The 11,217-nt window shown below is 33.9% G+C and overlaps 1 long non-coding RNA gene across 2 annotated transcripts; it reads right to left on the reverse strand.

The window, feature by feature from the left end:
• Positions 1 to 1,467: 1,467 nt before the first annotated feature.
• On the reverse strand, positions 1,468 to 4,209 carry LOC130749772 (uncharacterized). 2 transcript variants are annotated; one of them, XR_009023066.1, is made up of 4 exons: positions 3,665 to 4,209; positions 3,317 to 3,360; positions 2,588 to 2,717; positions 1,468 to 1,748 (listed from the first exon to the last, which is right to left on the reverse strand). It is a non-coding gene; the product is annotated as an uncharacterized LOC130749772 (long non-coding RNA). The 2 variants fall into 2 exon arrangements; XR_009023067.1 differs by lacking the exon at positions 1,468 to 1,748 and adding an exon at positions 1,829 to 2,070.
• Between the last annotated feature and the right edge of the window lie 7,008 nt (positions 4,210 to 11,217).

Here is an 11,217-nt window from a genome sequence, read left to right on the forward strand (position 1 = left end):
TTTAAATTTAAAAGTTAATGTAAATGGATTATTCCTTGTTCATTAAAATATGAGTATCCTCTTTGACATACTTATTTTGTAAACATACTATAAAATATAAAATGTGTCACATAAATTATCCAAAGATCTTGAAATTAGAAGACATCATAATATGTCCAATTAAGCACATTGTCATGTTCCAAAACTTAATTCCAAATATGTCATCATATTGAAACCAATGCACATTTATAAGCAAGAAAAATACCATGTTGGCTTTCATAGTCTGCTAATGAATTAAAAGAAAAAGGGTCATTCTGCTACATGTTTCAAAAGCATCATCATTGTGAATTTCACATTGTTTGACATGATCACTAGACAGTGGCTGGTTCATCCTTGCTACACAATTTTGTAATAGATTGGATATCCCTGAAAATAAAAAAGAAAGTAAATAAGAGAATGATTGTGTAAGCAGTGGTGGAACATCATGCCCCCCCCCAAAAAAAATAAAAAACTTTTTTAAACTACCAATATTGGACCTAAGAAGTAAGGGGAAACATATTAGCATATGACAATTAACTAACTTGGAGTCAGCGCAACTAAAACTTTGACACGTGGATTACAGGGGAGAATAGCTATTGAAATGTCACTTGGAATGGGACCTTGAACAATTCTTATTTTTATATATTATGAATGTTTTATAATTCTACCTGTCATAATTTTACCATTACATCTCATAAATTTACTTTTATAATTATTAAAAATTATAAAAATTATACTTAAATTTTCTGAAATTAAATATATTTTTAAATAAGCTTAAACCTTGAATTATTTTCATGTAACGTGTTATTCCCCATATAAGTTTTTTACCGTGTAATTTAACTATAAATAGTCTATTAATATTTATTTTTTGTTTTCTAATCCTCATATTTCTATCAAATTTTTAAAATTTAATATGTATATTTACTTCTAACATTATTTAAAATATTATGGAAATTTATTTAAATTATATGAGAATTTTTGTACCAAAAAAATTTATATGAGAATTTATTTTTCTATTATTTTAACATGAAAGTATTTTCATGTAAAATGTTTTTCTCGTGGAAAATGTTTACCCTGAAATTTGTAAAAAATAAAAGTAGGTTATATTGTCATATAGTACACTTTTAACATAAAATTATATTGTAAAGTTTTGAAATTTAATTAATTTTTTTTTTTTTGTATTATTTGTAACCCAAAAGTATTTCCATAGAACAAAGCTTGAATTGTATTTTGACTTAAATGTAAGTTCAAATTTCAAGTGAAATATTCCCCCGCATTATGAGAGCTTTTTACCATGTATTTTAAACATATAATTGCAATTTTTTTTTCTAATCCATGTACAATAAATTAGATTATCATAGATCAAAGCATCATAGGAAAACCAATGAGTTTCCGGCCTTAAGTCATGACACTAAAAAGAGAGAAAAATATACTCAAACAACCAAGAAGAATTTCAAACCCAGATTTCACATTAACAGAGAAGGAAACAAAATCACCAATTATCACTTATTCACTGAGATACATCACAAATACATTAGAACTTAAAGTGTTATCACTAACTTCGCTCTCCCAACATTCATTTTTAAATTGAACAAATATCTTAGATTATCTACCCTCTAGCAGCATGATGATTTCAAATTATGGGACCAATCAGCACTGCTCCCTAGTTCAAATTATCTACCCTCTTTTCATGTTGTTTCTTCTTCTTGATAGCATAGATAGCCATGTTCCTGCATGAAGGGTCAATGAGAGTCCAATGTATCGATTTACAAAAGAGTATTATTCTTCTAGCCACATAATATAATGATAGTTAAAGCAAAACATTAATTTTATATATTGATAGATAGAATGATACTCTTGAAAGAGAATAATTACGACAATGATACTATGAGAGCATGTATATTACTCTAATGCTAAGGCCAGAGCAAGAATTACATAAACACAACATAATAAAGCTAATCAGTGAACATGGTTCTAACAACTTGACCAGACTTATTGGTTTATGCATGCACATTGAAGTTGCTTGTGAAGAACCTATCAGCCTCTAGCCTCCTGCATAGTGTATGAAAATTCAAATCTATTATCCAATTTTCATTTACAAAACCACATCACAAAAGCCCAAATATACTTTAAAACTTAAGATATTTTTCTTTCAAATAACAACACGATGCAGGGACATTTACAATTATAATGAAGAATTTGATTCACCTAATGTTCAAGAAAAAAGACATTCACAATTAACATTTCCATGATGTAAGCCAGTCCCAATAATTATATAAGAAAGATGGAGTTTGATTCAGTTATGACCACAGTCACCTCACCCACACAAACAATTCGTAGCTATATAATCAGTAAAATTAGATCTTCAATTGGAGTATCAATGAATGAGATAATCTCTTAAAATTTGAAAATTAGTGGATGTGAAGGAGGCTTCTTGGAGAAGCAAGATGGGAGGGATCAGAAGGAAAGCATGTCATGGTTATGAACTGGAGTGCATTTTCCTCCATTCAATCTAGTTTACAAATACATTCAAATATGCAGCAACAAATAGAATAGTAAAAACAAATACCTTCGTCATAATAGTAAATTGAAGAGGCTCATGGGTTTCTCATAAGATCTTCATCCATATTTGGTGGTATAAGCTCATAATCCCAAGTAAATCTTATAAGAAAAGTTATCTTCATATTTGAGTTGCCCACCTATAAAGAAAGCAGCACAAAAATACCAACAACAAAAACTGAATTACTATCTAAGATAATTAAAACAATAAACCACAAATTGAGAATCCGCCAATTTTGTTTCGTATTAATATTACAATAGCATGCTTTTCATGGGTATTGCATATTGAACTCTACTATTCTGGCATATTCTGGAAAACTATTGTAGATAACCGCAACCGCCATTCATAAGGCTTTGCAGGTATGCATCAACTAACAAAAAATCACTTGGCTTAAAAAAAGGTTAGATAAATGATCATGAAATGTGACTAAGTGATTTCCCAATAATAAAAAGTTCAATGAAAAGAAGTTAGATATCATCATATCAACTTTTCCCATAGGTCAAGCAAAAGCATATGGAACATAAGTCAGAGAGGAAACACATCTAGGAAAATAAAAGAATGAAACATATTTTTAAAACTAACGAATGAGATATCTTCCCACAGATAATATACCTGCATCAAAACAATGATTTTCATTTTTTTAACCATTACTGATCGGGGGACAGGGGGCATATATAGTAACCAATTACTCGAGTATGACATTAAAATAAAACTTAATCTGAGGTCCAAAACACATACCTCCTCAAAGTGGCATCAATCTCACACCTGCGCCACCCAAAAACCTAAATCCAGAAAAGAAGAAGTAACCTAATTATCCACCCAACAGAGAAACTGGAACCTTGGTTACCGAATACCAGGTGCCCCTTGGCAGCTAACCTAAATAAATAACCTATTAAATAAATAACCTATTTTGAAGCTTTAATAGTTATGGTTTTGATTTTATGAATGAGAAAATTTTGAATTCAAATTTGAATTTGAATTTCAGGTCATGGATATATCCTAATTTGTATAACAAATATTAATTCTTGATCATAATATACCTAATTTGAAGAGAAATTTACGGGTTTATGGAGAAATTTCAGTTACCTGATTGATTGTCGAGAAATTGACGGAATTCCATCTTTAAGCTTCTCAAAATTAGGTCTTCAGAGCAGCGGCAGTGCATGAGAATGAGAAACAATCCTGAGATGACACGCTTCGACAATAACAAAACGGAGGGAGGGGATGATGGGAATAATGGCTTAGATTCACGGTTTGACGCATGAACGCGTGAGTGATGATGATCTACAGAGAAGAAGTTGCGTTGAAGAGAAAAAAGGGCCACCAGCCGCGCTTGCGAAGAAACGACGGTGAATGGTGGATAAGCAGAGGAGAAGACATGGCCATAAATTGAACTGAATTGGAAGATAACTCTAGAAATTGAGGGGAACAAACCTGGCCCTTGACCTTGAGATGGATGTGTGCGCCCTGATAGGTGGGCTTGTCTTCCTCGTTGCTGGTAACGTCGGCGGACATCTTCGAACACTATCATGGAACACAGAACTTATGCCACCACCATCGATGAGTGATTGGGTCATTTTGAAAAACTGGAGATAGAGAGGGAGAGAGAAGGTAGTGATTTGAGGATGAGATTTCGAATGAAAAGTTAAGATAATGAAAAACTAAAAAAAAGAAAAAAATAGCTTGAACTGCCACGTGGATTAGTGGTGGAGAAGGCTTGTGAGATGCCACCTGGAATAGTGGGACCCTGAACTATTCCTATTTCTATTTCTATATATTATGGATTAAGAAGTGATGGGATACTGTTTATAGAATTCAAGGAGTATTCTAGCTTTCTTCACAAAAGATTGAGGTCAATTTCAAAAGTAAAAGGTCATGATGAACTTTTAATTAAATGCAACCGGTTTAGTAGAGTATGACAAGGTCTTGTACCTGATAGGTCGCCGACTCGAATCCCCACTATCTTCTTGGTGTGAAGTGTAGTGTTGAGATTGTTTTCATTTAGTTTTATTTTTAGTTTCTAAGTGCATGTTTGGTTTTCGATTTGGTGAATGTGAAAGCACATTCACTCAACCCAACAAGTGCATTCTGTTGGCTGAATGTGCATTGAAAATCGTGATCTCGAATTCTAATGTTTCAAACGGACTTCCTAACTAAAAACCTGTTTGGAGACAACATCATTTAAACACGTGTTGTCATAGAAACACGTGCATGGTCCCATTGAGTTGATAAATCATGAACAATTTTCTTGTACTATTGGTGTGTGTTTCGTGGTGTAATTTCAAGGTGCTAGCTATATACTCCCTCCGTTCTAGAAAATTTGTAGTTTAAGGTTGTGGCATATAGACTAAGAAATCAACTATTGATGGTACAATTTGACTAAATTACCCTTATTTATGGTGTTCTATTTTTCTCAATCTTTTTACACAAAAATTCGGCCATTAATTACTCACCACACATCAATTAAAACCCTTTCATTAAGTCTCTTTGTTTTTGTCACAAACCCATTAATATTATTTTTTCTAAATACTGCGTACAACCTTATCAAGGAGGGAGAGGAACATGTGATTTTTCATGTTTTCCTCCTAACAAATTTTGCCAAGATTTCATCTATGAATTTTCATTTTCAGTGATTTAAACTTTCCCACTTAAACTATGTTTTTGAATTTTGATTATAGGCAAAAATGGAGGTAAATATTTTCCCTCCAATTACTACTTGTTGATAGTTGATAAACTCCGTGAATCTATTTTTATAAGCAAAAATGGAGGTAAATGTTTTTTTAGTAACATGTGCCCACTAAATAGAAGTATATAGTACCAAGACCAAACATAAATAGAACGTCCGCACCAAGGAGCTGTATGATTTCAACGTCAATTCCAAGGATAGTACTTCCTTCGTTCCAGAAAGTTTGTTGTTATATATCATTTTTCAATATCTCAAAAATGTTTGTTGTTTTAGAAAACCAATGCATTTTTTGCTAATTTTTTCCACATCTACCCTCATTTAATACATTTTCTCTCACTTATCACCTTCCGTATTAACCAACCACAACTCTTCTCTATTAATTACATTTTTTTCTATCTAAGTATAATTTAATAGTTGCACATCATACTAGTAAAAGTAAATAAGGGCAATCTAGTCAAATTATACTATCAATAATTGTTTTCTTACTCTTTGTGTCACAACCTTAAACTACAAACTTTCTGGAACGGAGGGAGTATTAAGAATTGCAATAAACATGGTGTGTCAAATAAATAAAGGTATAGAAGGAAAAAATGGGAAAAAAATACATTGGCATCCTAAAACAACAAACTATTTGGGATATTGAAAACATGCCCAAAACTAAAAACTTTCTGGAACGGTGGGAGTAGCACTCATCATAAAATAATTTTTTTTAGTTAAATGGAAGAGCTTAGAGAAAAAAAAAACAGCTTACTAGAGGGAACATAAAATAGTTTTCAAATGGTAAATTCTATCGTACCTTGAATTTTTTTTTTGGTGTGGTACCCGTATTAAGTAATTTAATAGATTATTATCACGTTATTCAAGGTAAATACTACATATTTATATTTTACTTTACTTATCAATTAACTTCATCTCATGAAATTCATTTTTTAATGAAAAATGAACGAGTGGTGGAAACGAATGATGATGATGGAGATGCGCGTAAAATGACTATGATTGACGGATGAACAAAACTCAGAAAACACAACTCGCAAATCTCACGTCCCTAAGAATGAAACGATGCATTACTACGATAGAACAAAATTAAAATTTTAACCGGTACACGAGTCTTTATTATCGAACCAACTCATTTCAGGTACCACGCCTTAATCTGGCTTAATCTGGCTTAAGGTACCACAACAACCACCATAATATATTTCCTCCTTTCAAAAAATTTACACTACATTTAATACATGTCAATTTCCATCCCCTTGTTCATTTTTACTGTTCCGTCCGTCCCTGCTAAGTGCACTGAAAGTCCCGTACAGGCGAATATGCACATGTCAATTAGACCCCTAGCATATAAGTTATTCATCAAGAACACAGGAATGTCAATGTTGGTCAGTTCTAATTGCATAACTTAATCAACTTAATGATTTTTTGGACGAGAATAGTGAAACTTAAAAGAGCCAATTCCACGAGCTGCCATGTGAAACAATGTTTTCATTCTGTAGGAAACAAATTAAGAAAGCAATCTTACACAACCATCGCCGTGTTGTTGCGGCTAAAGCTTAACACCACATTCTAATGGTCCCTCCCTCTGCATGTGCCAAAAATCACATTTCACTGTAATCAACTTTTTGTAATCAATGCTGAGAGCTTCAGGACAAAATTAGTTGATGTTAAGTCGTTTCAACCACAAGATCATTGCACTAAGTACCGTGGCTAGATGTATAGCAGTGGGGGCCTGTCATTGAGGTTTTTGAATACGCTGTTTAACAAACATTTCTGATTTTTCCGCAGCCATGAGGTCGTATGGTACGTCGTAGGTTTAATATTATAAGTTTATATAATACGTTATAAATTTATTTATTGTTTGATACATTGTATTTTATAGATTTATTCATCGCTTCACTTTTATATCTTAAAATGATGGAGTATTTAATCTAGTTGCATCTAGAGTGAATAAAACGTGATAAAATTGTGATCTACAAGCTACTTAAAAATATTTAATCCACTGGCACTACATTAACCACCATTGCTGCCACTTTCGCTGCAGCCGCCATCACCTCCACCGCCAACATCACCATTATCCACGGCCACCCTTTGCCACTACAAGCACCACTTTTGCCGCCACCACCGCAACAAACTCTACCACCACCCTAATTACCATCGCCTCCAACGCCACTACCAACACCACCACTACTGCCACAATTATTACCGTTCGCCACTGCCACAACAATACAACATTGTCCCCACCACCACAACTAACTCCACCACCAGCACCACCCACCACTACTACCGCCACAACTACCAACCTCCACCGTCGTCCCCTCTACCACCATCGTCCACCACCATAACCAATATGACACTCCACAAAATATATGATTGTATCAATTTGAACGGTACATTAAATTCTACAGTGTATGACTAAACGTTGAATAGTATAACTATTATCAAATTTTATTGCATTTGACTTTATACTATATGTGGGTTGGACAGACACCTAGACACTAGAAGCATGCATAACATCCATAAAGAATTTAAAGACATTTTAGCTCTAAGAACATTTGAGCACAATGTCTTATGGACTTGTGGACTTGACGAGTCTTTACAATGTAAGACCCGCCACATATACTATTGTAAGAGGGCAGAAAAGCGTCAAGGTCTTGCTCGGGCAAGCTTACTGGGAAGGATGAGGTCACTAGTTTAGGACGATCTTACCTCTTCATGAAGGGTCTTATGCTTGTTTGTATTTTAGTATCGGGAATTGAGCCTAGAATACAAGGTCCAATTCACCAATCAGCTTAGGATTTTAGGTCTCCCCCACTATAAAAGGGCGGTCATTTATTGTACTCGGCACAGCTTTTACTCATTCTATTACATTTTTACATTTATTCTTACATCATTTTCCTTATTTGTGTTCTGCTACTAATATTTCTCTGATTTGTAAGTCTTAGGTCCAGAACACTTTACAACATACCAAATATGTCTTCTTGTATCTTACTATAAGAGAGTTAATTTTTCTCTATTTCTTTCCATCTCTTACTTTTATTTCATTTTCTTCCTATTCCTCATTCTCATTAGGATTTATAATCTTCCATTTTCCTACATTTCTCAATGTTAAACACGTTCTACTTAACTTCTTCAATGAATTAGTAATGAAAAAGTATCATTCTTGGTCACTTTACTTAACCTTACTTCTTATTATCACACTATATTATCTATCACATCTATTATTTCAATCCATCTTTTATTTTTAGTTTTCGCTCTGGATCTCTACAACTTTTTGTGGTCTAGCAAACATATTTCTCAACTACATACCACCACGGACAGCCTGTACGTACCCATCGTAGGATCAGAGAAAATGACATGGAAATCAAGTAAGGATTCTACTCTACAGCCCATAGGCGTAAGCGTTAACCACATAACCCCATACAGTGACCGACCATTGAAAGCAACTACGCAGGCGCACAGCCTAAGCAGTAATAATCCCAAGTTCCCAACCCAAACGGGGCGCCACACCCTTCTCCGTCACCTCATAAATTACAATCTACCTCTGCAAATTAAACTAGAGGACTCATTTTTAAAAGATATCAAGTTTTTTTTTTAAACTAAAGATATCAAGTTGTACCAACAAGTGGTTGATTCAAGTGGTACATGTTTGATTCCCCTTAAGCAAGGTCTCGGGTTCGAGTCTTGTGAATGAAAAAAACTCTCGCTGCTTACCCATAAAAAAAAAGATATCAAGTTATTTCAATCAGTATCTAAGAGGCCTATAATAAATATTCAAAATGTGCAATAAATTTTTATAAATTGGGTTTTCTTTTTAATTTGAGAATTTAATTCTTAAGAGCCGCATATTTTGGGGAGACCTTTGACTTTCGCCCCACTTAGGTTAAAATTATGAGAGCAATTAACTGATTAATTTGCTTAATGAAGACAGAACCCATAAATTAATGAAATCAAAATAAATATATGAAATCAGTGAATTAAGGTACTGAAATCAAAAATCAAAATGATATATATGAAATCACTGATTAATTTGCTTAATGAAGACAAAACCCATAAATTAAGGTACGGCAGAGATTGTTGTCTTGTCGCAGTGTAGGTGTGCCTCATCTCTTCCTCCTATATATTTACCTCTTCTTTTATCAGAAGGGACACACTACTCCTTTTTCCTTCTATACATTGCATTTTGTTTCCTTCATTTCTCCATATTTCGGCCTAGCTACTATAGTTGCTTGCAATGGCCAAGTTCCAAATCGCAAGGATCACAACAGAGGTTGCACCACCAAGGTTCGTGCCGGTGACCCGGTTGCGATTGAAGAAAATGCTGGCTACTATTTTTGAAGAAGAGAATGATTTTGGTTCAGACAGATGCTCCTCTTCAGCAACCCATGGCTCTAGTTCCTCTATAACTCTTTCAGAGAGACCAATGTTGTTGAACAAGAGCTAGTTGGTAACCAAACTTTTACATATTATGCGGTCTTGAGAAGAATAAAGAGACATGGCTAATTTCCTATTATTTAAGTTACCCGTGCTCGTCGGTTGAGAATCAAATAAATGGCTAGGCAGGAGAACTAACACCACTTTGGGTCATGACAATGTGCTGTTTTTCTTGATGTCTTCTAGCATTCTTTCATTTTTTTGCTCAATTTTTTTCGCAAATAAAAGCTTTCTTATGTAGCTGTTCTAGCTAGCTAGTACTTCTTCTTCACGGAGTTATAGCACAGATGAATCCCGGAGGATAGGATGATGTGAATAACTTATTGTAAGAAGGTCATGAAATAAATGAAAGTATCTAATATTATTATTATGCTGTGCTACACTGCTACGTCCCTTTTTCGCTAAGATATTTAATTACGGTTCCTTTGGTTGACAAGTAACACCCAAGAGGCCAAGACATCAACAATGTGTTCGTCTATTAAAGCTAGTAATTGTGATTCGTCCTTTACCATTCTTGATGGGAAAAACTTGGACATATGGAAGATGCAGAAGAAAGCAATCCTCGGCTTTCAAGAGGTGTTCAAAATCATCCACAATGGCTACCAAGTGGTGGAAGAAGTTGATGTTGGATGAAGGTTATAAGAGCATACCAAGTATCCACCCGAGAACGACCAAGATGTACCCGAATTTGAACTTAAACTTCTAGTGGTAAAGGTTTTTTCTTTGTTTCGTACTGCTTTTGGACTAAACCCTTAAGATTCAATCGTAGTAAGCAGATACAAGTTTATCACGCTCAGGGAGATGAGATACTAATCTCGTTCAATAACTCAAATGATGATAACAAAGAGATTGTATGTTTGTTTGAACATGAAAATAAATGAAAAACAAGTAAAATGTTGGAGAAACAACAAGTATGAGTATTTGATGGGATTAAAGTTCGTTGTTTTGACCTTTGTGTCTTCTAATGATTCAAACACATAACATATTCAAGCATATGATTCATCTATATCAGTATAACCCTAAGACAACGATCTCTTGCATGAGTGGATAACAATAACTTTTCAATCCTAAACATTGATCTCACATGATTAAGAAAGAAAGTTATCATGAAGTTTGAGTGTTTAGTGACTAGCAAACCTAGCTCTATGTCTATCAATTAGGATTATTAGATGATTAACTCTATTTCGAACTCAATATGATGTAGCTCTCGCTCTTACGACGAGTCACAAAATATGTTATTGGTGCGCAAACTAAAACATAACATGAAGATCAAGAGAAAAGTATTAAATCATTAACAAGAAACATGCTATTGTATTAAAGAAAATCACGTAGAATATATAAGTTTCATATAACTACATCAAATCCCAACAAAAAAAAATTGTCTATCCATTTTCATGGATAGCTTTACAAATAGAGATGAAGAACGAGAAAAACCAAAACCGTCGCGATGTTTCACCGCTGAATCCGACCTCAAGAGCTTCCTCTTAAGCCTCCTAAGTCTCTCTATTCTTATTTCTCTTTTTTT

Source organism: Lotus japonicus, chromosome 3 (assembly GCF_012489685.1).
Source record: "Lotus japonicus ecotype B-129 chromosome 3, LjGifu_v1.2".
Lineage (NCBI taxonomy): Eukaryota > Viridiplantae > Streptophyta > Magnoliopsida > Fabales > Fabaceae > Lotus > Lotus japonicus.